Raw genomic sequence first — 27,963 nt, 5'->3', positions numbered from 1 at the left:
CTCATCTACCTCCAACCTTTTGCAAAGGAGCCGCTTCTCCATGCAGAGATTTGGAGGTATATCTTTATCCTCTGCAGGGGCCTCACTCTGGAATAACCTCCCTGTGGCACTCCGTTTTGCACCTGATCTCCTTAAGTTCAGGAAATTGTTCAAGACACTCTTCCTTCTCTCTCCCTCTACCCTATTAACCTTTCTCTCCGCTCTATCCCTCTCTTGCTCATTTTCCATGCAGCCGGCTGACTGGCCTCCTGGTGTACCTCAGAGTCTCACAGGTCCCTGGCACCCTTGCCATTCCACTCGCACTTGCCTCCGGGCCTTGCACTTGCCTCATTACTGCACTTGGTCAATGACCCTTGAGAGTGGCATCTCTCAGCACTTACCCCAACTTTTGACTGACTGGGTGCACTTGGTCCTCTCTTCCACCCTCCCCTCTCCTGCACCTGTCTGCACACTTGCACAATCTGAAGGCACCATGCTGTGAAGATCGTCCATCTGTTTTTCCCTTGTCTCCCCTCAATGCATGGTGGTACCTCAATGCACTTGGAAAAACTGCAGAATCGTTGTCAGACCTATTTGCTTTTATCTACACCATTAATTGTATTATATGCACTTGTTACATGCACCCATTCTGCCCGTGCAGAATTGTATAATAATAATAATAATAATAATAATAATAATAATTTGGCATTTTATATAGCGCTACGAACCCTTAGGTATCTGAGCGCTGCTTATTATTACCCACGGTGTGTGGTGCTATCATTCAGAAATTCAAGGGCTCTGATTGACTGTTGTTTTTTCCCCTTGTTCCCTACCTCCTCAAGCACTTTGAACCAGTTGCTTTATGTATAGGCGCTTTACAAATAAACTATACCATACCATACCAATTCCAATCACTAGCCACAAACCGAATCCTAATACCGAACACTACATTGAAGATTGACCTCAAAAACCTAAATCGCAGGCTGTGCCTATTCCAAAGCCTAACATGTAATCCTACAATGCACAGCCTAAATCAATAGAATGACACCCCAGCCTTCATCTAAGCACCAAAGACAAAACCTAGAATCTTAAAACTAAGGCCCATAGCTAAGAATAAACCATGCATCCTAAAACCGTTAAACTAACCTTAAACATCTTTGGTTAATAAAACAACCCTAACTACAAACACAAAGCATTAACATTAGCCTAGAGTTGGAAAACTAGACCTATGTACTCTAAACCTCATTGGCCTAACATTTATCACCAAACACGTAAATCTAACTACTGAAAGTAAGACTCTAAAACAAGATTGAATCCTGTACTTCTAAGCATACATTCCTAAAACTAACATTCAAACATACATCTTAAAGCCTAAACGTCCAACACTAAATGTAAACACTTTACACCGAAGCCCCTTGCTTGTTTAGAAACTTAAATCCCTAAATGTATGATTATGCTCCTAATCCTTAACCTCCAAGTATAACACTAAATGACTAAATGCACATAGATACATGCTAACCATAAAATGAAAATCCAAAATGGAAACCCTTATGAGTAAACACTAGTCCCTAAGCCTAAAATCATTACCCTGAAACTAATGCCCTAAACCTCCACACAATAACATACACCTAAACCTAAATGCTTTACCCTTAATCCCATTGCCTAAGGGTAACCCCATTAGATTTATTTCAACCCTTTATGCTAAGCACACGATGCTAACAGCAACATGTAAACCCTTAAGCGTCACAAAAGTAACTGGAAATTATATGATATATGATAAGGTATTTATAACGCGCTTATACCCAAGTGTCATCTAGAGGTGGGATAAGACATTTGCTTTCAACTTTATCTGATAATGCAGAGTGAAATGAGAAGCAAAGAAACAACCCCCTGGACAGTTCATTCTCGGAGAGTAAAAAAGGGATTTTCATGGTAAACTTCATTGCCTTGCGGAGCAATACTCATGGAATGCAGGCGTAGGATAGCCACTTCATCTAAAGGGACATACTTAAGGCGCATTGAAGAGAACTAACACTATTCACTGAAAACAATTTGCATTTCTAGCAGTGCTGTGAAATGCTTTTTAAGAAAGCACACCGTACACACCCACAGAACCGTTGAACTTGATTGGCTCTCAAAATTAGGTACAAGCAGTTTTAAAGTGGTCCCAGTAAATCCAAAACAGTATTCTTGTTCTTTTAGGAAACTTTGACATGAGATTTTAAAACACAATTGGACAGCAGGGTGTATTTGCATTTTCCTCACAGAGAGTTTTAAGGTGTGTTTTGCAGCTTCAGTGTCAGGGCCGTGTACTGCATTCAATAATATTTAATAATAAAATAATAATATTTCCTTTTAGTCCAATAAAAGGTATAACAAACTTCCACTTTGTTTGATTTGAAAGCCAAATTAACATTGGGCCAAAATTTTATTTGGTACATTTAGGCCTAAAATGTAATGGCTAGAACCATACCACTGAATTTAAGACTAGCCCAAACCTAAATCCATAAATCATCAGTCAAAGGCTGCACCCCAAAAGCCTAATCCTAGACCCTTCCATTCAAACATACACCCACAATCCTATGTTTCCAACAAATACATGTGTGAATAAATGTGTGACCCATTTACAGATTCCAATTCTGAACCCTAAAGTATAATATTATAAGGCTATACTCATAAGATAAATCATGTGAGCCTAAGCCCAAGTCCCAGAGACTCACACTAAACCAAGGCTAAACCCCATACTTTAAATCCACTTAGACTAAACCCATAAATCTAAGCACACAAACCTACAGACACTTAGCCATCCAATTAAATATAAACTAGAACATTAGTGTGAGTTTAGTTACCTAAATCTTCAACCTTAGGCTAAAATCCTAAACTTTGACCCTAAAATGGCTACCTGAAATGTAAGGTGAAAGCCACTACTGTTATCTGGAGCCCATAAAACAACATCCCATAGCCTATTTCCCTAAAAGTAGTGTAACTCTCCAAGATAAAACACAGCACCAAACCTAAACTCTTCAGCATTACTTAAGAATAAATCTATCCCTCTTAATTCAAATCTTAATCCTTAAACATTAAACCTGAAACCACAGGCCTACCCCTTAACAGCTACAAGTAAATCCATAGATCTACTTCCGAAAACCTAAATCCTATCCCTTTAATAAAATCTACGTATAAACTGGGGTTGAACACCTAACTTCAAATAGAAATGAAGTGGATCGATGGAATATATATTCTTCTGAGGATAGAGTATCAGTTGCCAACATCTATTTGCAAATTCTTCATCAGCACCTTGTGGCTCTGCCATTGCGCTTTGCAATATTTCCATGATGAGGGGTGGCTCATTTTCATGCTTGTCATCTACGATCATGTCCCTTTCCTCCATTATTAACCTATTAGTTGGCTAAAATACAAACATTGGCTGGTGTATTGTTTTTTTTTTTATTGCAGCGTATTATAGCCGATGGGGCTTTGACTTTAGAATTTACTTGTTGCCAACTACTCTGTAAAGGTTGCTCAGAACATATGAGGCCAGTTATTATGTATTATGTGGCAAGAGAATGATGTGTTTACCTTTGATTAAAAAAATCTAAAACTCATGTGCACCAGTTTCAGAAAGTGTGGTAATGTCACTACACGTATTTGATAAGTAGTGCCAGGGGTACAGTACTGCCAATGACCAAAAGACAAATATCTCTAAATAGGTAAAGCTGTTCCATTACTTTACCACTGGTGGTAACATTATCATTGGGGGTCGCTGCATTACCACAAGCAATCTCTTGCACAATATGACTCATTAAAATCTCTTAAAATGGTGGTAATTACTGTGGAAGGCAAGATTAGATCTTAAGCAGTGTCTGCCGCTAGGCAATTGTGCCATTACCACATAACATTAATCTACACATGAGCATAGGGAGGGTTTGTTGAGGTGCCCTATCCATTCTCCCCACATGTATGTGTTTTTTGCCAATTTGCAGCTGGTGGTAAATTATTTTCCACAGCTGGTATTTGCAGCGCTGCAGACACAGCAAATGTGTTCCGTGGCTGGTATTTTTGCCGTCAGTGATAATTGACATTGACGTTATTTATCTGTGATACTGACTACAGGTCCTGTCTCCCTCACCAAATAATGCAGTTAGGACAGAAGTGGAGCACTAATTTACCGCTAGCACAACATTTTCGGCGTGAGGCCGAAAGGGTTGCCGCCATATAGCTCAGATAAAACCAATTTGCAATGTCGTTTCCCAAAATTCTATTCCTAATCATTTTTAACTCGCTGGCTGAATTTTCCAAAAGAAATGTTTGCCATGGGCCCCTCCAAAGTGGAAATTTAGAGGAAAATTGTTTAAACACATCAAAAGATATTTAGAAAACAAAAATAAGCTGTTTTCAGCCTACTCCTTTTAATTTTGCCATAGAGAAAAAGTGCTTTGGACACACATACTGCCAAAGCTGTCTATTTCAATAATTCGATGGAGAAGAGGGTGCCCACAAGTCTCAAATAAATTTTCATATATCAATCACTCACCATCCCATTAATTATCTCTATGTCAGTAAAAGTTTCTTTCTATCTGTGTGAGAAGTTCGACCATCTGCACGGTGGGTGTGCGCTCGCCTGGGCTTTTTTGAAATTTTAAATGAAATTGAATGATGGCAGATCAACCTCCAGAAAAAGTGTGGTGCTAAACTGCACACATGTTCCTATGCCCGGTGCACGACATACACATAGACCTGTGCACTCTGGGTGGACACAGCCTACAGGCTCCCCCCCTGTCATATTTAGTTGGAAAATGACTGCCAAGAGTACATCAATGCATCTCAGAAGGGGAGGGCAAAACCTTCCTCCTACCATGGCAAACATCTTAACTGACAAATGGTCCATGGATCCGCCCTGCCCTTTTGTGAGCTCTGCTGGTGGCAGCTTCACATACTAATCAGAGTGAATTCAAACAGGCCCACTGTGCATCTGGTTGCAGGACTAACAAAAGACAGGAAAACCCCAACAACCTTTGATATGCATCTGTGCCAACCTGAAGCCAGCTCACACTTCTTAGTATCAAGGGCAGTGACCTGTTATATCTGGGACAGTTTTTTACAGTAGTCATCCCACAGGGGGACCCCTTCAGAAGGTACTAGTATTTGGTTTGGTGACTACCTAAAGTCTGGACTCGCTGCAGCTTCAAGGGACACATGGCGCTTTAATCAGGAACAACAGCAAGCTCAATTAACCGGAGAGACCATTTGAATCACAACAGACAGGAAGATGGGTGGGGCTTAGTATTACATGTTTTTACCCCTTACCTTTTCTGTTGCAAAGCACTCTGGTTATGACCTCACACATGGAGGAGATTGTTGGTAGGGACCCATAATTGGTTCATTAAAGTAGGCATAGCCTAGACCAATCACTGTGGCCCATTGGGCTTTAAAAGAGGGTAAAGCCCCTCTTTTGGGAGGATAAACTGAAGACTTTACAAGTAGTAATAAGAACTCATTTGGACCCTGGCCAATTTAGTCTGCCTTACAGCTCTGCCATTGAAGGAAGGCCAGGATTTCCAAAGAGAGAAGCAAGATCCTTCCCCGAATCATCTCCCAGGGAACAGGCGGAGATACTGAATCCAGAGGACCCTCCAGCATCTCCAGAATTGGTTCCCAGCCAACACACAGCGTTCCGTACTAGCGTGCCCTACTAGGCTTCGCAAGCAAGCTTTCTAGGTGGGAAGTGCCAGAGAGTCTCTGAACCCAACCGAGGACAAGGCTGTTGCCTGCAACACTCTCCTCAGCTTTGGGCCGTTCCCTGTAAAAGGACAACACAAGCCCAGTGAAGAAGCTAGGAGGAGTGCCAGCATCTGCCATAAAGGACATTTTTGAAGCAGTAGAGCTCCTCGAGCTGCAACCCACTGCACCGCTAACTGTTGTCACGCCACAGTCTCAAACGTCATCCATGACGCCTCAACCGGTGCTTCAGACCCGCCAACCAGCTTTGAGATGATTCCTGACACCGAGTCGCTGTGCAGACCAGCCTGCAGCCATCCGTGCAGTGTCGCTCGCCAAACTGCCTCGGAGGAGCTGCAAAGCGCCCTGAAAACACCTCGACCCTGTCGAGCACCAATAAATTCTACAAGCACAAGGTACATTGTGGTTCTGTTCCTCTGGTCCTTCTCCGGAAGCCCCTAGTGACATTTTATGACCCATTGCTCCCTTTGTGTTGAAGCCAAGTATTGTAGAACTATTGCAATTAATTAATTTACCAACTACCCTCCTTTTGGTATCCATAGTACTTCTCTTTTCCTTCTTTAAACTATCTGTCCTCTGCATTCCTTTAAAGGGTGGGTTGTATTTTGTAGTGTGCAAGAACTGTCTGTTGAATAATAATACAGTAGATGTTTGTATACAACCTTGACTGGACAGTCCCTTTTATCATTGGGCAATAATTGTATCTCCGCTGTGTTGCAACTATCCAACAATCCACAACCTTGTGGAGATAAGCCTGCCATTCCGTCAACGTAACCAAAATTGGACAAGGAGCATGATAATTTGCTTGTGTTTCCAATCTGTTTGGATCCCTTCTGGTGTACTCGAGGTGTGGGGCTGACTGATGGTTGAGAAAACAATATTCATCCCTGGACCACTGGTGCCCCAGAGGTTGGTATGTCACAATCTGTCTCACAGTCTCCATGACTGTCTACCTCAAAGCATGCAATTGGATGAATGAGCATATTTGACTTATGCCACAAACTCTCATTCACCCATCCCTCAGCCATGCCTCTATCCTTCCTTTTTCTCGCACACTCTCATCCACTTATCCGCTCACAGTCATCTGTCTGTCCATTGTTGCTCCGCCCAGTGACTTCATTCTCTTTGGATGCAGCCGGATGTATGCTACTTGTATGCGACGGAGGGGATATCGATCGATCCTTATGGATTCCACTTCATCCTCATAACTCTGGATACACAGGCAATGTTCAAAGGAGAGATATGTGCCCTCTAAGACAGGACAGGCCATATATTCTTTTAAGAAAGAGTCTTTCTTGTGGTGTCAGAGGTAATATGATGTCTGGGCAAGGTGGGTGGGATGCCCCACATCTACCTTGTTACCAAAAAGAAGCAGATGGAGGCACAGAAGCAGACAGGGTCTGGTATCAGTTCCTTGGTGACAATGGCGGAAGTAAAGTGTAACACACATAACTGTGTTGCCCAAATCTAGCACTCATATTACTTTAGTTACTTACTGAGAGACATATTTCAGGTACTGCTGCCAATGCCTGAGAGAGGGGGCAAAGAGGTGGGTGACAGGGCCTGACCACATCCAGGATTCGGATGTGCAGCCTCCTTGATTAGTTCTTTTCAATACATATGCAATGAAGAAGCTTCAAAATCTACTTAGGCAACATTTGTGTGTATGTGTGTGCTTTAAAATGTCAGCTCTCTAGATCACATGTCTTTCTGTTTTGTGAACTCACAATGATGGAAACACAGATTCTGAAGGTATATCACGGTGTCCAGACATTTGGTCGACCTAAAACTGGTCGAATGACATTTGGTCGACGCAATTTGGTCGAAAACCAAATGGTTGAATTTTTTTTTTTAATTATATATTTATTTTTCGGGTTTTCGTTTTTTACAAAAATGGGTTTTTAGAAAAAAAGGGGGTTGGGGGGACCCCCCCCCCCCCAAAAAAAAAGGTGAAAATAAAAAAAAAAAAAAATTCGACCATTTGGTTTTCGACCAAATTGGTTCGACCATTTGTCTGGTCGACCAATTTTTTTCGACCAAATGTCTGGTAACCGTATATCACCATTCACTGCTGAGCAGAATATATGTACAATCTATGAACAATACTATATAATAAATGTTGACTGTCTTAACCTACAAATCTCCTTCTTCCTTCCTTCTAAAATGCACAAATCTAGTGCCTATTATAATCACTCTTTTATAACGTGCTTAATACCAGAGATTGCTTTCTAAGTGTAGGATTGGGATTGGAACCATTGTTGCTCTGTGTTGTCTTGCTTGCAAGACAAAGATTTTGCGCCTGAACTGTCCCCCTCAGATCTGAAGTTTTATAATACCCATGCAAAAGAGAATCAAGTTCAATATTTAATTAAGTAGAAAGTAATGATGGTTTAAATATATATATAATCAATTGATTCTTTGCACAGCATTTAATCTACAACCCAAAATAGGTTTCCCTCGCCAGGGCCGGCCCTAGAATGTGTGGGGCCAAGTGCGTCAAGTTAAGTGCAGGGCCCCTTAATTTGCTTTTGAGGACATCACCGGAAGTGACATCACAAGCTAGTGACCACTGCATGTATGTAGGCAGCAGCGAAAAAATGGTTAAGAAAAAATTTAAATAATTCCCCAAAAATATATATATATTTAGAATAGCAATTATTTTTTGCTCTTTACACTTTGGATATATATATATATATATATATATATATAATGTAAATGGTGCTTCTAGTAACTTCTATTGGTGTTCCCCGGGTCAGAGATTACGGGATTGGTAGATGAATGCCTACGTGGGTTGCCCACATTGTCTACAGCGTGTCATCTTGAAGAGTTTGGGGGGTGGATAGGCCTGCAATGTTGGTTGCAGGTTTTGTGGGATATGTTTAATTATGCTGGAGGAAGGCGCAGATTGTAGGCAGCTGACTGCTGCTTTGCATGTGATTTCAAAATAAAAATGCCACTTTAAGAACATCTTGTCCAATCCAATGGTCTCTTAAATACGTCATCACTAGTAAATCACACCCACTTTAAAAGCTCTGCTTTAAGAAAGTGATCAGCCATGCTTAATGCTTAAGAGGTCCGCAGCACCTATTGGGCCGCTGGGAGGGGGGCATTTGTCTCGCCAGCATTGCAGCAGGAGCTTCACAGGTGACAAGTTGCCTCAACAGAAGAAACAAAAAGGAGTCAAACCTCGAGGTAAAACAGCTTGCCTGTCATCATGCATGGTGCAGCGTGTGCCGCCCGTGTGCTCTGAGTGCACTGCAGCAAGCTTGGGTACTCGGAGCACACGGCCCATGCTGCAGACTGCAAGAAATGGGGCCCTATGAGTGTGGGGCAAAGTGCAGTTGCACATGCCACACTCGCCTGGCGCCAGCCCTGTCCCTTGCACCTGCAGCTGGAAGGTTGGCCAATTGCAAAACAGGAAAGAAATCCTAAAAGGAATGGTCTGTGCAGCTGCAAGGCGCTCCTGATGACAAGAGGGCAGTTAGCACGTGTTCACAGACTTTAATGACAGGAGTTCACGTCCCAACCAACTGCCCAGTATGCCGTGTTTGGGCGCAGCACTTGCGGCACCTGCTGTATCAGCTTGGCACCTTGGGCGCAGGTAAGGGACATCATTTCACCAAAATGCCAGGGGTAGTGGAAGTGACATCACATGACCATTGACATCTGATGACATCACAGGAAGTGGTGTCATTTGATCCCACCCCGAAGTGACATCACGGGAAGCGATGGAACACGACCTTTCACCCCACAACAAAACAGGAAGTGGCATCACAAAGCATTGTTTGTGAGTACACTACAAAAAATATGATTAGGATATTACTGTAAAGTGATATACTTTTCATACAAGAATGGATCACCATATGTATCGTTAATATCAGTGCGTATTACCAAATCACTGTGAATGTAAGCAGACGTCCACGGCCAAACGATAATGATGTATTATTATATAGCACTTACGCGTAATCGCTTCTTATAGAACAAATATACATACAATATCACCCAACCTGTGTTGGTACTCATTTATCAACCTCAGCAGAATGAAAGGTCGAGTTGACCTTGCTGGGAGCCAAAGCTGCAACCTGCAGACCACACGCACAATGGAGCAGCAAGCGGTCAACCCACTGAGCTATTTTACCGGCTATAGCTATCAGAAAGCGAGCGACTCAAGAAACACAGAACCACGTGCTGCTGGCCACAGCCCAGGAGCCTCAATTTAAAAAAAATCTTTAAAAAAAAACTTGTTTAGGGGTAGCAAGGGATACCACAGGGGTAGCAAGGGAGACCTCAGGGGCCGCCTGGCGACCCCTAAATGACATCCATGGTGCATGTCCCTTTTAGGTACACCCTTCTGCCCACAGCCTGTAGGACACAGGGACCTGCGTACCTGGAGAGTACTGTTTGTTTAAATATGCGGGACACCCCAGCCTATTTGTGCATCGAGCGTGCAGTTAAAGTACTACAGCTCCATGTGCTAAGATGCTGGGGTTTGCTTAAATATATGTCATCCGAAGCATTGCACTTTTGGGTGCTTCGGGGGACAATATATTTAAACAAACAGCACTATCCAGATATGCAGTTCCTTGCGCCGTGCTGGCAACTGCCGGGCGTCAAAAGCGCCGCGTCGCAATATCCGGCGTCTCCCACTGCCACATGGTGAGACTTTATGACAGTAACTTCTATCCTTGGTGTCAGGACACTTGCAGGTAAACCGAGATTGCTTCGGCATCAGCGCTCTGTTAATATTTCATATGAACTAATGGATCCCCAATGTGCAATGGCAGGCGAGCCTGCTCAGTGAACCAATCAGACTGGAGGAGAAGGGTATACATCCGACGCCCGCAGTGCCCTCTAGATTCATTTTCCTCTGCAGCTGATCAAGTGAATAGATTGTGGCGCAGGCGCAGCACGCAAGCACGCAAGCAGAGTGAGTTAGGACAGTTATCCTTGGGGAAAGATTGCCTAAGTGGGCCAATGCATCCTTGAGAAGCCATGCAAGACCGCAACAGGTCTTCGATTCCCTCAGGCCTCCACCAGCAGATGCTTCCATAATTGTCCTGTAAACATTCGGAATGCCTTATCCATTCATCACTGCTCCCCTCGCGCAGGTTCTATTGGGACTAATCACCGGGATGGCGCGAGCAGCGGCCGCGATGGAACCGTCAGCTGCAGTGAGACCATCTTAATCACCAAAGAGCGGCACTCAGTACACAGTAGCTTCTTTCAGGCACCCTTTGGACCGGCAGGTGTCCCAAAAAGCATGTTTTAGTATTGCCTGAATAGCTAATAGTTGGTCAAGTAGCCAACTTGCTCCCCATTGCCCATTCCAGCAACCTCTTCTACCCCTGCACCATGCCCGTAGACCCCCAGGGCGCGTGCCCTATGTACAGCACTCTGTTGCTACCCAGCTAGGTTTGTGCTTTATAAATCCCATACATGCATTCATACAACTGTGAACGCGCCTGGTGATGGTAAACACGAAGAGTGCGCTTGGTACCAATGTGTCCAATTAAACGGAGCTGCGGAGCACTACCCACTACCTTATTATGTTATGTTATTAGGACTTGTACCGCTTACCGCTGCCATTTTGCGTGGTCTCCAGGCGCTCGGGCGGATCTGAAAAGGAAAAGGGTGGGAAAGTTAGTGGGGTTGAGGAAAACACGCAAGACAGCTTTGATATGCTGTTGTTAGCTTCAGTTCAGAAAAGCCGGTAACTGTGTGCTGGTATGATTTTGATAGATTAGCATTTGAGTGTTGTATGCAGATGTTTCTTGTGTGTGTTGGGTGTTGTGGAGGGATGATAGAGTGTTTGTAGTTTTGGTGTTTCCTGTCTGAGGTTTGTGTCAAGTCATTTATGTAATTGGTGGTGGATATCCTGAGTGTTAGAGAGTTGCAGAGTTATGAGTAGGGTTGGTTGGGATGTTTGGCTTTGTTGCGATGGATTGGTAATTTCGCATAATCTTGTTCTTGGTGTGTTCGTGGTTGACATTTGAGTGGTCCATTCTGGTGGAGTTCTCTTGCGTTGTGGTGGGTGGATTATTTATCGCTCTGAAGTTTTTCTTCAGCTCACAGTGTTAAGGCGCCATGTTCTTAATAGTTTCCTGAACTTGAGGTGATCCTCTGTTGTTCATATTACCTTTGGGAGCAGATTCCAGAGTGACACCGCTATGCAGGAAAATGCGGATCCCCAGATTTGTGTTTTGTGTACACTTTGTGTTCAAGGTGGATGTCGTTGCTGCATCTTAGTGTGCGTGTTGGTTTGTAGATGGTGATTTTCTCCTGTATGCATTCTGCTCCTTGGCTTTGGATCGGTCTGTGTCTTATGCAGAGTGTTTTGAAGAAGATTAGTTTTTTCACTGGCAGCAAATGCATGCTCAGTGCTGGTGTGATGTATTCTCTTCTTGTGAGTTTAAGGAGTTGTCTTTCAGCAGTGTTCTGCTTTCGTTGTAGCTTTCTTTAATGCCAGAAAAGAAGTTCAAGCAGTTATCAAGTTCGCATCACCTCTACACTCCAACAATGCATTCAATATTGTTTGTTTTTGATGAATAATGAAAGCTGGTTTATTTGCTGCTTTGATTGACAAACATTTATAGCTACTGGTATTTCCCAATGGAAAGTTCTTAGTTTGATAGTCACATGCCTGACCTGGAAGTAAGCCTGTCTTGGCCTTGCAGCATCGTCTCTATGTGACACATATATTTTCGTCCTTTCAGAGGAGCCTTGGTCAGTGATGTCAACTATCTGGACTGAGCCGAATTGCCGTATTTCATGACTAGAGTTCCATACCTGAAAGGCATCATAAACAACATACATGTTTGTTTCCATGTTTCTTTGACTTCTCTTGTTTTCATCCGCACATCTAGTTTTCTTAATATTTTAAATACAATTCTGTGTTGTGTGAATCTCGCATCAGAAAGCAGAGGGCCACTTTACAGAGGTTGACATTTCAAATGTAACTTGTATCCTCATCCATTGTGGCAGGGATCTGCAACCTGCGGATCGCCAGATGTTTCAACTAGTACTATTTAATAGCTATCTATCTATAGATGATCACTTAATGAAACAGAAAACGCTAGAAGGCATTGAATGGCGAAATACCAAAATCACCAAAAAAGGCCTTGGCACTGGAGGGGTGGGGGGTGAACCCATGACAGTAAAGGCAATTGCCTTCCCTGTCTAGACTTCCTTAGTGAGCAATCTTGCGCACATCTATCCAGAACCTTTGTTGGATGGTGCCTTCCAATCACCTTGGGCGACTCGCCTGCTCTTTCATGCCCTTATATTCCCTTCCCTACTCTTCACTCTCTCTCGCCGTACTTCACTAATCTCCTCCCTTACTTTGTCCCTCTTTTCTCCCTCTCTCTCCATTATCTGATATGATATGATATGGCACTTATAACGTGCCTATACACAAGTGTTTCAAGGCGCGACGAGGCAAGGGAGGGGGAACAGAGGGAAGACAGACAACGATCTTACTAGGCCAAGTGTCATTCGGATCATGCAAGTGCAAAGGATGTTCCTTTCGCTACGGTCGACCGCCATCCTGCAATTTTACTTCCTGAATCTCTCTCCACTTACACCAGCCCAGGCTGAGAAGGGCACTCATCACCTCTTGATAGGTTCAGCTTACTGCGCCTGTCACACTATGCTACTAGTTAAGGGAGCAATAGAGCACTACAATGACATCAGGACAAAACTACAAAGAAAAGCTAAAAATAAAGTTTGATCCCTGGAATGTTAACATTGGTGTGCATTTTAGAGCAAGAGCGAGAGTATTCCATATTGCTGGAGTCAGACTCGCGAAGGCGTGCATCGCCAGTGTTGGGAGTGATACCCTTGAAATTGCAAGGCTCAATCCATAGAGGACATAAGGTTATGGGAAGTTGCTTTCTGGGGGTCAATACAGTGCTCCAATGTCCTTCCAAGATCTGAATGTCAATAAGGCTAGCTTGTAATTCTCAGGTAAAATAACCGTCAGGCAGTGTGGCTTGTGCAAGATGGAGTATTGCTTCTCTAAGTGCGAAACATGTTTCAACATTTGGACAGCAGGTGGAGTTTCTGTATTACACAAAGGAGGTATTTGGCCATCATTACAACTCTACCGTCTGGAAAAAAGTGTGTTTTTTCCGTATACTGACCCTTTTCCAGACCGGCAGAGTACAAGTTTGCTGGTAGGGGTTACCTGACTTAACTACAGCCAAGAGCTGGAGGTAAACCAGGCCCCCACCGGCAAAGAACAGCCAGTATTTCCAGCACCGGTAATACTCCATGGGGGAATTGATGGTATTACTGCTACCTGGAATGTCCGGTCATTCTGGGTTATCAGGGGGAAGGAACAGTAATTCGTTTGGTGGTATCCCACCAGTATTACTGGTGGGATACCACCAAACTGGTAATGAAGGCCAATGTGTAAATCCTCTTAGGGTTAAAAAAAAAGCCTGTCTTTTCACCTTATTTTACGGTGTCTGTATTTTAAGGTTTCTGGAGGCGGATGGGGGGATCGAGCGGCAATACTGTTTTCTTCTCCTCTGCCTCCTAAACCAACCTGATCAAAGCCAGTGGATTCTAAGGAAATCGATTGTAAATGCTGGGTGGCATGTGCAAATGGCAGGTGGCATCTTCACAATCTGTATTATGAAGTGCAAAAGAAAACTATTGATCCTCGAATAGATTTCCTATGAATTCGGTGAGTACTGGTGTTTTCACTCTCAGTCTACTTTTTATAGCTACATTTGGGCTCTTAATAGCACCTGTTGGGGGAAACCAGAGGCATAGGATGGACGTCAATTAAACAAGTCTCTGTTACAAAATCTTCAGGCCGAATTCATGTGTTTACTTTGCATTTAATTTTTTTTTAAAGCGGGGATTTAAGGTGTTTTTATGCTAATTTGAAATAGTTTCCTAAGACATTTTCAATCTCTGCATATTGTTGTTAACAGTTTTGTCAAAACCATGACCATCTCGTCACAAATCTCTTTCGCCCTGATGAAGTCTTGGCCTGCAAATCTCTTTGGCCAATAAGAAGCCACAACTAGAGTAGGTGATCACCAATGAATGATTACAATTTTTTCAGCCTGTTTGTGTTCAATACAGCTCGCGGATAGAGGCAGATTCAGTTACACTATCTATCTACTTTAATCTTGCCTAAAATATTAATACTCATATGGCAGAAAAGAATGACCTGCCTATGCAGTCCTAGTTGTACGACTCATTCGGTCCCATGGTTTAGTGATTCTTCATCTTCTGGGGTTATTGTCTTGGGAGGACAGCTCAGGGGCAACGTAGTTGCCTTGGAAGCAAGACGACGTGGAGCAACACATGTTTGATTTCCCTGGTCCGCATTTAGAAGCCTCTGGGTTTTAAGCATGTTATAAATATCCAATTACAACTGCATTGTACCCTGTACTTTATTTGTCACTGGTCTTTGGTGATGGTAGCACTCATGTTTTTTTATAGATTTAAAATTATGTCCCAGCAGGGCCTCTTTTCAGATTTTGTTTCAATTATTTTATTCATATGCACTCTCTGCGCAACACTGTAATTTTGTTCTATTTAGAACATGTATTTTTTGAATTTTTGCATTGCTGTGTCAAATCATTAAATATATATTCTTTTGAAAAGGTTGCTCTAATTTTGTTTCTTGATTAAGTCTTAATGATTCACAAGGACCTTGTTCTTTACTTGTTGGTTATAGATCCCACTTCTTTGGTCCATGCAAATAATTGTGGTTTTCCTCCCTTATGTTATGTATATTTTGTATTTAGATTGCATTTTCAGGTACTGTATATGTTTTGAATTTGGACTGCATTTTCAGGTATTGCATATGTTTTGTATTTAGGCTTCGTTTTCAGGTACTGCATAGGTTTTGTAGTTAGACTTCATTTTCAGGAAGTGCATATGTTTTGAATTTAGGTGGGTTTTTCGGGTACTGCATATGTTTTGAATGTAGGTGATTTTTTTAGGTACTGTATGTGTTTTGTATTTAGACTGCATTTTCAAGTACTGCATATGTTTTGCATTTAGACTTCATTATTCAGGAACTGCATATGTTTTGCAGCAAGACTTCATTTTCAGAAACTGCATATGTTTTGAATTTAGGTGGTTTTTCGGGTACTGCATATGTTTTGAATGTAGGTGATTTTTTTAGGTACTGTATATGTTTTGAATTTGGACTGCATTTTCAGGTATTGCATATGTTTTGTATTAAGGCTTTGTTTTCAGGTACTGCATAGGTTTTGTAGTTAGACTTCATTTTCAGGAAGTGCATATGTTTTGAATTTAGGTGGGTTTTTCGGGTACTGCATATGTTTTGAATGTAGGTGATTTTTTTAGGTACTGTATATGTTTTGTATTTAGACTGCATTTTCAAGTACTGCTTATGTTTTGCATTTAGACTTCATTATTCAGGAACTGCATATGTTTTGCAGCAAGACTTCATTTTCAGAAACTGCATATGTTTTGAATTTAGGTGGTTTTTCGGGTACTGCATATGTTTTGAATGTAGGTGATTTTTTTAGGTACTGTATATGTTTTGTATTTAGACTGCATTTTCAAGTACTGCTTATGTTTTGCATTTAGACTTCATTATTCAGGAACTGCATATGTTTTGCAGCAAGACTTCATTTTCAGAAACTGCATATGTTTTGAATTTAGGTGGTTTTTCGGGTACTGCATATGTTTTGAATGTAGGTGATTTTTTTAGGTACTGTATATGTTTTGTATTTAGAATGCATTTTCAAGTACTGCATATGTTTTGCATTTAGACTTCATTATTCAGGTACTGCACATGTTTGACACCTGCCTTCACATTGCACCTACATCTCTCGCACTCGCCTAAGCATTCACACAGACCACCAGCATGTTGGCAGCCCCCCTTCTTTACTAAAGCCACTGGTAGCATCCTCCACCATGCCCACTAATTCACAGAGTAGGATGGAAAAAACGCACTTCAAAAATCAGATCTCTTCTCCCCCTTTGCCCCTTTCTATCACAGCCCCCCTCAACTCTCCCACCTGTCCCCATGCACACTCATCACGCACACCCCTCTCCTCCTTCAACCCTGACCTTTCCAGCTTTCCCTCTTGTGCCCTTCTTTCATCCCCATCCCATCCCTCCTCACTCCCATTTCTCTTCCCTGAGCATAGCGTGAGCTGCCCTGGCAAACACATCTACTTGAACAACCCCTCCTACACTTTCACACACACCACTGGCTACCAGACACTGCCCCAAACACAAAGACCACCCGACCACATGATAACTCCTCCTTTATCCCCCCTCTACTACCTCCGGGACCCCACCCTAACCCCCCTCACTTACCCTCCCTCTCTCGGCCACTACTCCGAAACCTGTCTTTTTTAATTTTTTTATTTGTTTTGATCAAATTAGATCTTAAAAAAAAAAAAACAACTTATTGCCAATTTAAAATCAACATTGAATTTATAGTTCTTTTTTACAGTTCTACCAATCAGAAGACATACCTTTAAAAGAATGAAAGAGAGAAAGCAAACAAAAGAAAAAGAAAACCTTCATTTCCCTGAAAAACCGGCACCTCCTCCTCAGTTATTAAATTCTACCACTAAGTTGAACCAGTTTTCCTTAAAAAAACATTAATCCCAGTCTGCCAAACACATGTTTGGATCAGGCCAAGTTTTAAGAGAACCAAACCCACTGCAATCGTCAAGGCGGTGTTTTGCCCCGAGATCAAACCATTCCAAAAATTCTCTGAATGCAAGCATTCCAATCTATGGACAAATTTCCCAAAGTACAGGACTCTGGTTTCCCAGGTTCCTTCACATTATAAAAGCAAATGGTGCAGGTTTTGCTTATTTTGGTTTACACATATTTAAAAAAAACGATATTAAATTCTGACTTTGCCTTCTGATGTTTAAGATCTCGCCTTTGTGAATTAGATTTAGGTGCGCCCTAAGAAAGACAGATCTTGATTCACTGCTTGTATGTTTTAGCAGATATGTAGGCAGTTCTCCCAGTTTTTTTTCCACTACTAGAAAACTGTTCTTTGGTTTTACAAGCCTCATTTCCAGCCCTGTTTTAATCCAATCCATTATTTCAAGTTCTTTCTTCACTTTCGTGGGATTCTCTTTTAGAGTTGCTACCGATGTGTCTGCTCCTGCCAAATTGCTTTTAGCTTTCATATCCAACTGCTGAAGAATCTTGGATCTGTCCATTTGAAGATGATACTTGAAAACTTCATAGAGGGAATTTTTTTGCGGGATTATCATTAGCCTGTATAAAGATAGCAATCTCCAGGCTACTTGTTGCTGCAATGATTTCAGGCCAAGTTCAAACCTTAGGACCTGCATAGGAAGACAACTAGGCAGTCCCAAGGAGCTCTTCCAAATCGGACCTTCTACTTTTAGCCAGTCTATGTCCCAAAGCTTTGGTTGGAACTGCAGTCCGTACAATATTACTGGAACTACTTTGGCGTTGGCGCTATAGTACTTTATTAATGGTTTGATTGAGAATTTGCACAGCTCAAAGAAGATCTTTTTCATCTGAGGTATTATTTTCTCAACCTTGGATCTTATTTCTAGTTCCACCTTGCTAACTGAAGGTGAAGCAAACAACGTGTAGCCCAAGTAGACTAATTCATCTACCCTTATGATCACTTCACCTTCAAAAAACCATTTACCAAAGTTAATTTGCTTTTTCGGGTGTTTGAGCACCAACATTTTTTACTTCTTTGGATTTACTTGTAGACCGTTAAGTTTGGTATATTCACTTAGACCATTCAATAAGTGCTGCAAGCCTATTGCTGTCCTGTCAATCAGGACGATGCCGTCTGCATAGGCTAGCCAATGAACCTTAGTAGAGTTGAATTTGGGACTTGCCATGGTCCAATTTTGAAGAAAATCACCCAGATCCGCCAAATAAAGGTTGAAGAAAAATGGGGATCCCATGCACCCCTGTCGCACTCCTTGCTCCACACTGATTTTATTTGTAAGATGACCAGCCTCATCTAATCTAACCATGAGCAAGGTGTTTTTGTGAAGCTCAATTAATATAGCCAGGAGCTTGCTTGGGAGACCCCACCTCCTCAATTTAGCCCATAGTTTCTCCCTATTTACCAGGTCAAAAGCTCTGGAGAGGTCTACCCATGCTCCATATATCAGGCCCTCTCTATAATATTTCGAGTGTTCTGCTAAGAGACTCAGGGTGATGCGTTTTAATGTTGTCGACATTCCTCGTCTGAATCCCGTTTGAAATTTAGAAATGATATTATATGATTCGGCCCAATCCTCTAGCTCTAACAAGAGGATCCACATAAAAATCTTACTTTCAATATCCAAGAGCGCAATTGGCCTATAGTTTTCAGTCTGGGATCTATCTCCCCCTTATAGAAAGGTATTATAAACGCTTGTTTCCAGGAAGGAGGAAAGGATTTTGACTCTAGTATTTCCCTATAAAGGGTATCAAGAAGGCTCGCCCATGGCTTTACATTGTTCTTCAAAACCTGATATGTTAACCCATTTGGTCCCGCTGCCTTTGATGATGAGGCGCTCGTAATCACTTCTTATACTAGTTTTATGTCAAAATCAAGTTCCCACTTGACGTCCTCCTGATATTCTTCCAGTGTGGTAGACATGTTTTTAAAGTTTTTTGTCCGAAATCTGTCCTCTCCCTCTTTAACACCCCTTCAAATTCCCCCACTCCTGCCCCACTTCAACCTTCCCCACCCCACTCCCAAACCCTACTCTCGCCATTTCACTCTTCCACCCACAATCAATCACCCGAACTCCCTCAACATCCTTCTCTCCCACTCCCTCCAAATCCTACCCAGACATGGCTTTCCACCCCTTGCCAAACAGATACCTTACCCTCTAACCCACGTTAAGGAGTCATCCCTCATGGGCACTGTTCCCCGATAGACCCAGACAGTCCTCGTCCCACCCTACCCCTCCATTGGGACCCCTCCACAAAACCCACCACCTTTATTCCAAGACCTCTCCCCTCCTGCTCCCAACCCCTTCCTCTCACCATATCTTTCCCTCCTTTCTGTCCCAACCTGCTCTATTACATCCTCATCAATGCCAGATCTGTGGCCAAAAACAAAAACATAATGTTTGACTTTATCTCTGATGAAAACCCAGATATCCTCTTTATCACTGAAACCTGGCTCTCTGATGACTTTGAACCGATCGCATATGAGGTCTTCCCATTCGGAAACTTGCTAGTCATGAACTGCAGATCTAGCAGAGCCGGAGGACTTGCCATCATCTACCCACAACACCTCACTGTCTCACACACTGAGAAACAACCCTGTAACTCTGACTGCGAATCACTACTAGTGAAATTACAACTCACCTCCTCCTTCACTCACAGTTTCCTACTCCTCTACAGACCCCCTATCTACAGTGAAAACTTTGTCAACTCTTTTAATGCCTCATCTTCAGCCATCCCCATAGCAAACCCCTCGCTCACTTTGCTAGGAGAACTCAACATTTGGTTTGATAGCCAATCCAGCCCCATGACACACCAATTCCTTGATAACATGGAAGCACTTAACATGTCCAAAATGATATCACACTCCACCCACATAGCAGGAAACACCCTCAATGCTGTATTCAGTTCTTCTGATTTGATCACCACTCGTCCATTCCTTTGGACCGATCACTAGGCCAACTTCTTGAACATCACTACCACCTCTCCCTTACCCTCATGTCTCACCAGTCACAGCCAGCCCTCCCTGTACGCCTTTGGAACAAGTTCATCATAAACCCTGACCCAGTCCACTCCACCCAACACTCCCTCCCTATCTTCTCCATCCACAAAGATCCTCTCTCCATCGCCCTTTTTGACCATTGGCTCTCTAGCACCCTCCCTCTGCTCACTCCGATTAGTTCTGCCTCCAAGAGAAGAGGCCCAATCCCCAAATGGTTCACCTCCTCCCTCAAATTCCTCAAAACTCTTAAGCACCACCTGGAATGAACCTGGCGGACAGACGTTATTCTCTAAAACAGAGCCCATTCTGCCAAACTAACTAGAGAGTATAGGATGGAAATCAGGAAAGCCAAACGATCCTTCTACGGGAACCAAATGGCCAACTCCCAAAAGCCTAGCAGGGAAACCCATAGGATCATCATAGAATTCAAGGCTCCAAGCTGCTCCTCCCCCCACCTCCCACATCTCCCAAGCACTCTGTGATACCCTGTGAGACCACTTCTATAACAGTGCCATTGGTTGACACCGCTCCATCACCACCATATTAGCAACATCTGTTCCCACAACCCTCTTTTCTCCCAGCGACTCCCTCCCCGTTCTGGCACAACTGGTCCTCTCATCTTTCATGAGCATCTCCCACACAGATTTCCTGAAACCTCTATGCCAAAGCCGACCATGTGGATCCCTGAACGACGCATGCCCCCCTCTCTCTTGAAGAACATTCTATCTCAACGTGTGTAGGCAGTATTGCGAGAGACTTGATTAAACATTCCCTGATTTCAGGCACTTTACCCCCAGCACTCAAAACCTGACACATTAAACCCCTACTAAAAAAGCACACCCTCGACCCTCTCATCCCTGCTAACTACCATCCAATGTCTAGTACCTGTTTCAATGCCAAACTCCTAGACTGCATGGCGTACACTCAGCTCTCCCTCTATACAGAATCCAATTCCCTTCTTGACCCAGCACAATTGGAATTCAGTCGCCTCCGAAGACAGTAACCCCACTCGGCTCTATCTGGGATGACGTGCAAAGAACGGCAGACACAGAAGGTTGTGCTGCACTCACCCTCCTTGACCTTTCAACAGCATTTGACACTATAGACCACTCCATCCTCACAGACTCCACTCTCTGGGCATCACAGATTCTGCCCTCAGATGGATCTCTTCCTTCCTCTCAGACTGTTCTCCAGTCACTTTCATAGTCACCCTCCTCCCCACTTTATTCTCCCCACCCTGCCCCTAAGGGATTCCCCCAGGCGTCCCCTCTTTCCACCCTCCTCTTCAGCCTCTACCCAAGCCCCCTCCCTGCACTCATCCACTCTCATGACCTACCTTGCTACAATTACGCCAACGACACCCACATCATTTTCAAGATCCCCAAAACAACTTCCTCCCCCACCCTGATCTCTCCTCCGGCATCTTGACAGTCGACCATTGGATGATGGCCAACCACCTTCTCCTCAACCCTGGCAAAACCAAAATCACGATCTGTGGTAGTACCTCTTTCTACCCCCAAACCTCTACCTGGCCAGACTCATTAGGACCCCCACCAGCAGCATCCAAGTCAGTGAAAAAACGGGGATGCACCTTGGACTCTGATCTAAGTCTTTCTCACCACATCAACACTGTATCTAGAACATGTCATTTTCACCAATGTAACCTCCTGGTTATCATTCTCTGCCACCTGGACTATGCTAACTCACTCTATCTGGGCGCACCCTGCCTACCAAAACTCCAGCGGGTCTAAAACTTGGCAGCCAGACTCCTCCTTGTCCTCTCACCCAGAGAACACATGTCTCCTGCCCTTAAAGTGCTTCACTGGCTTCCCGTCAGCCGAAGGGCAACTTACAAAACCATGTTCATTGCACACCGTGACCTACACAAGACAGGCCCAGAATTCCTACCAGACAAACTTACATGGTACCAACCCCCAGAAACCTTAGATAAGGCTCTGCACACCTCCTGGTCATCCCACTTTCAATCAATTCTGCCAGAGTTGGAGGATACTCATTTTCTGTCCAGGCTCCCACCCTCTGGAACTCCCTTCTACTAAGCATACACTTCGATGAGCAATACCTATCCTTCCGGAAGGCCCTCAAAACAGGGCTATTCCCCGCAGCAACCGGAGGACTGCTCCCTTCTCACACCTCATCCCATATCACCTGGGCAGTGACTGTGCTCAGAGACAATTAAAGCTCCCAAGGGCAGCTCCCATCCCCCATCTGTCCCTGTTTTCATACGTGGATGGCTGATGGAACTCCCTACAGCTACAACCTAGGTAAGGTTGTATGGGCGGGGAGTACATCCATCACTGTACTCCGATATAACCCTGTCACTTCTACACTACTACCACCTGATCCTAACATGGCATTGATCTTTCACTGAACACTCTCTAGCCAACCAATTGTGTTGAACTTAGAAGGAATGCTTGGGTCGCCAAGACATTGCACATGGAAGTCATTTGAGGGTGAATTGGATATAGCAGCTTGAGGTGTCCATAAGGGTGGCCATTGTCTAGCACTCAGAGGAACCGTGGGAGTGGCTAAGGTGCTATACTTGTTGAGGTGTTGGGTAACGTATTGCATTCCAGATGAAATATGTGGGCGGACATGTACTGCATTTGTTGGGAAGGGTAGGTAAGTAGTATGTTGCGCCCGGAGGAACTGTGAACGTAGCCAATTTGAAGGTAGAATGTAGCCCATGTACTAAATCTAGGTGAATGTAGAATGTAGCCAAGATATTGATCCTAGATGAATGCAAAATGTCACCAGTATATTGTAGAGGGCTTAGGCGTGGGGGAATTGTAATGGCAGCTAATGTGAAGGTAGGATGTAGCATATGTACTAAACCTAGATGAATGTAGAATGTAGCCTATTATTGACCTTTAGGTGAATGCAGAATGTAGCCAATGAAGTTCATCTAGATGAATGTAGAATGTAGCCAATATATGGAATCCATGGAATGTAGAATGTTGCCAAGGCATTGAATCCAGGTGAATGTAGGATGGACCCAAAGTACTGTATTCTAGGTGAATGTAGAATGCACCCTATGTACTGAATCTAGGGGAAGGTAGAATGTAGCCTATGTACTAAATCTAGGTGATTGCAGATTGTAGCCAATATACTGATTCTAGGTTAAGCTAGGATGCACAAATGTATCAAATCTAGGCAAATAGACAGTGTAGCCTATGGAATGACCCTAGATTAACCATATTACACCTGGCTGCATGCAGTAGGTAGCAACTAATCTTCATCAACGTAGACTCTCTAGAATAGGGTGAATGGTAGGAACTAAGGCATTCTTTAAAGTATAGCCAACGTATTAAATCTGTTGCACTCCATGCTTATGGGACTTCAACCTCAGGCACGAACACAGTCCCGCATGCATTCGAGCCATACACCAGACTAAACACGAAGGACAACATCTCTGCCATCGAATGCAGCTTTGTCCTATGACAAAAAATGTGGTGTAACTGGACACAGAACGAGTTCTGACACTTACACAGTCCCCTGACCTCCTCTCAGCATCCATCCACATGCCTGACCTTCAGTCTCAGGAGGATAGCTCAGGAGCAACGTGCTCGCCTTGGAAACAAGATGACACGGCGCACCATAGTTACGATCCCCGGGTCCGTGCTCAGAAACCTCTGGGTATTAAGCACGTTATAAATAACCTATCATATGATGGGTAGTTTACTGGGGCTTGTCCATCTCACCTACTCCCTACTTTGTCCAAATGCACACGCATTAAAAATCTCTCGATAACTGCTCCCATACTTTGGACATCGGTCTCCCGAGGGCATCCCGCCACAACCACGCTGAAGCCATACTAATGGGATAAAGGTGGTATATAAATGACAAACTACAACATAGCTGCCAACTGGCTCACAATGTGCTGGTCTGCCCCACAACTCGTAGGCCCTAAATGCGAGTTGCAAAGACTCCCTTTAGACCAGTCAGCGAGAATCTACGCTTGACTGAGAACCGCCTTCACTGAGAAAGAATATTCTTTTGTGAGGCTCGCACACCCTGCTCTGTGCCTTTAAATAAACACACCAACCCTTCAGAGCACACGGAGCAGCGGGAAAGGAACAATAGCACAGGTGCACCACTTAAGCTTGAATGGAAAGTGTTTGCCGCATGCAGCGCGTGTCACTGTTCAGCCTTTGGCTTGATGTTCTTTCCCATGTACCCGTTTTGCATCAAATTGTCTTCTTTACCTCAGACACCTTAAAAACAACACTTTGCATTATGTTTTTACATTAAAAAAAAACAACTTTGAAAGACAGGAAATGCAAAAGAGCTTTCGATCCAAGAAAAGCAGCAACAGGCATGTGCCACGGCCGCCACAATGCTACATTGTCCTATTTCAGATCCAGCGTTTCTGTGTTTGGGGACCTCACTGGACTGTGGGGGGTTTCGCATTAGCACCTGCACGCTCCACATGGGCGTTTTCTTTATTCCGGGACCAGCTAAAAATATGAATAACAAGCAAAACGCACGTGCTTCAAATCCACAACATCTTCCACTTAAAAGAGTAACGTCGTACGTCATTAAAAAAAACACACACACAATAAAGTCACCACTAGGGGCACCTTAGGGTACAGTAACAAGCCTGAGAAATTAGACTTGCCCAAGCCATGAAGCTGTTTCCTGCAGTGAATCTTTGCAGCTTCAAAGCAAACGCTAGAATGACTGACATTCTCGAGCGGTGGCAGAGTCCCATCTGAAAGTAAACACCACACGGTGGAAAACATTGCTGAACATTAAATTTCTCACTGGTGGCTGTATCAGAAAGAACGAATACATAATAAACAAATAAAGACAGAAATATGCCTTCTTTGCTTTCTGTCTCTAAGGGGGGGGGGGGGGGAGGCAGGATTGCTGAGGGACCCGGGAGCAGGGTGGTGCTATGAAGTGGAACACCTGTTTGGCCCTGGAGGCTTCCTGATGTCTGGGTCCCTGATGGCTGACAAAAATGCAAGTTGCCTGTCATATTCTTTTCTGCAGTTTTACCAGACCCTCGAAGGAAACAAGCGGCTGTTGGGTGGGCTTCCCATTAGAACCTAAAACGTACGTTAATACAGCCTTTGGGTGCTGAAAAGAGGGTAGTGCCGCCCCTCAGAATTGCCATTTATGCGTATCTAGGAAATGGAAAGCGCCCCGGTTCATTTATTACGCCACATACTAGTGAAAAGGTTATCAGCCATGGGCTGGCTTTCCCCTTCCTCTTCATCACATGTCCCGGGGTCAAAGAGGCAAAAGGCTGTGGGTATTGTGAAATGTCTACTGCCCTGCGGCAGTACATAGATGAGTAGTGGTTTACAAACTCCTACTCAGCCCCACCCTACTGCTTAAGCAATAAGCCCCGAGCAGAGGGGGAATTACCACCTCAGGTAATGCCCCGGGGTCCTAAAGTGGTAATGCCCCCTCTTCAAGGGGCTTATTGCTATTAGTACCCCGGCCCGTAAGACAGGCGTACTATAAGCATTTTTTTTCTGCTCCGAAGCGATCCAACGTTTCGGACCAGAAAAAATAGTACAAAAAATGGCCACCGGCAGCCATTGAAATCAATACAAAAAAGTAAAAAAACAAAATGGCCACCATGGAAATGGAAAAGGGACTACATGCAGTCCCTTCTCGCTTTCTATGGGGCCATTAAAGAAAAGGAAAAAATATAAACAAAAAAATGGCCACCATGGAAAGGAGAAAGGGCTATTTGTAGTCCCTTTTACCTTTCCATGGCGGCGTGTGGCAGATCGGGAGTGGACACACTGGAGAAAGAAGTGTTTCCAGCGCGTCCACTCCCAAAGAGGAGCACAAAAAACAGGTAAGTGGAGGGAAGAGGGAGGGAGAAATCTGTGGAGGGGTTGGGGCGGGGGGGCAGAACACTTACCTCATTCCCTGGCAGGGGAAGATAGTGGCCTCCAGCTGTGAGGCCACTCGAAATGGGGAGATTACCGCTGGTAATTTCCCCCTTTCAGATCCTTCTCATTGGCTGAGAGGCTGCCGCACCCCTCGCCGGATACTAATAAACCATCAGTAATCACTGTCAAAAAAGGTGGCACGTGCAGAACACAAATAGCACACCAGGGTAAGAAATTGGAGGGAGCTGGGAGTTATTTGGATCCTGCTTGTAATTTAGGAGGTGCCTAGTTATCTTCACACAAACAGCTACAAGGAGCTTATTTTGGCTTTCCAGGGCAATTAGTGCCATAGAAGCAGATCTGAATTATTTTTGGCAATGCATATATAGGAAAGTGAAGGACTCGCTCAGTGAAAAGCTGTTTAAAGCACAATGGAACATATATAATAGACAAACATTTAGAGTTTGTCTCTCTGTGCAAGCTAGATTAAAGTATGTTCAAGCTCCTCTGTGCCCGCAGGGTTCTCTTGCCTACTGGGTGATGTCTGATGCCCAGGAGCAGCGTTTAGCTCATGATCATGAAACCCTAATTTCAATCCTTAATCTCTTCAAAGTACCATGGGCCGAGGACAGGCTATACTCCTCAGGAGGTTTGTGCAGTAGTGAAAGTGTGCGGGAGCGGTAGGGAGCGGTGCTCGTCTACTTAAAAAAAAAAGCTTTACTCTTCCTATAATTTTATTTAAAAAGAGACTGTTCCATAATGGATTTGTTTTAAAATAAAAGTGTAGGAAGATGCTGAAACTTGCACTGCAGTGCACTGCACTGAACACTCCCTTAAACAACATATGTGTTTGGGGGTTTGGATTGCGTGTGGGAGGAGGTGTGGTGATGGGGTTTGTGGGGAACGGGGGCAGGTGAACAGGGAACATGATAAGATAAAATATTATGATATGGCATTTATAACGTGTCTATACACAAGTGTTTCAAGGCGCAATGAGGCAAGGGAGTGGCAACAGTGGGAAGACAAAGGCAACGATCTTACGAGGCCAGGTGACATTGAGATTGCGCAAGTGCAGGGGAGGGGGAAATGGAAAGTGCGGGGGAGGGCGGCAGTCCAATACATAGGATCAACAGTAAGAATAAATCAAATAAATAAAAACAATTGGTCAAAGTGCGGCCAGCTAGTGGCAAGTGCATGGGTAAGTGCAGACATCAAGTGTCAAGAGCTGGGGGGACAGTAGGGATACAGAAACAGCCCCCAAGTGCAGGGGTTGCCCAGGAGGCATTGGAGGTGTGTAGGTGTGCAGCTGGCTGGGGAGGGGACCTGGGCCCGAGATCAGAGGGATAGCCAGGTTACGAGTGCAGTCTCAGCCAGGAGTTCAGCAGGGGAGAGGAGGAGAGAAAGAAGAAGCAAAGATGAAGGTCTTGAGGTGCTTCTGGAACCCGAGATGGTTCTCCTCAAGTTTCAGGGAGGCAGGGAGGCTGTTCCAGAGGCGGCCCCAGCCGAAGAAAGAGATCTACCACTAACTCGTTGCTTGGAGAAGCGACTGACCCTGAGGGAGTTGGCGGCGGATGAGCGAAGAGGACTGGACTGGAAGGAGCTTAGAAACAGGCGATGTGTAGATCATCACGGTTCAAGGTGTCTCAACGCATTGATTCAACTGCAGTGGTGAGCGGGCTCGACTTGGTCCAACAT

At 44.0% G+C, this 27,963-nt stretch overlaps 1 protein-coding gene across 5 annotated transcripts in view; it reads left to right on the top strand.

The window, feature by feature from the left end:
• LOC138513604 (sodium- and chloride-dependent GABA transporter 1-like) overlaps window positions 1-27,963 on the top strand; it is a 619,404-nt gene that overhangs the window by 372,781 nt on the left and 218,660 nt on the right. The window lies entirely within an intron of this gene.

Source organism: Ambystoma mexicanum, chromosome 12 (assembly GCF_040938575.1).
Source record: "Ambystoma mexicanum isolate Mex_15411 chromosome 12, UKY_AmexF1_1, whole genome shotgun sequence".
Taxonomy (NCBI): Eukaryota; Metazoa; Chordata; class Amphibia; order Caudata; family Ambystomatidae; genus Ambystoma; species Ambystoma mexicanum.
Note: the sequence above shows the minus strand (reverse complement) of the source record. Positions and strands in the feature narration are given on the sequence as shown.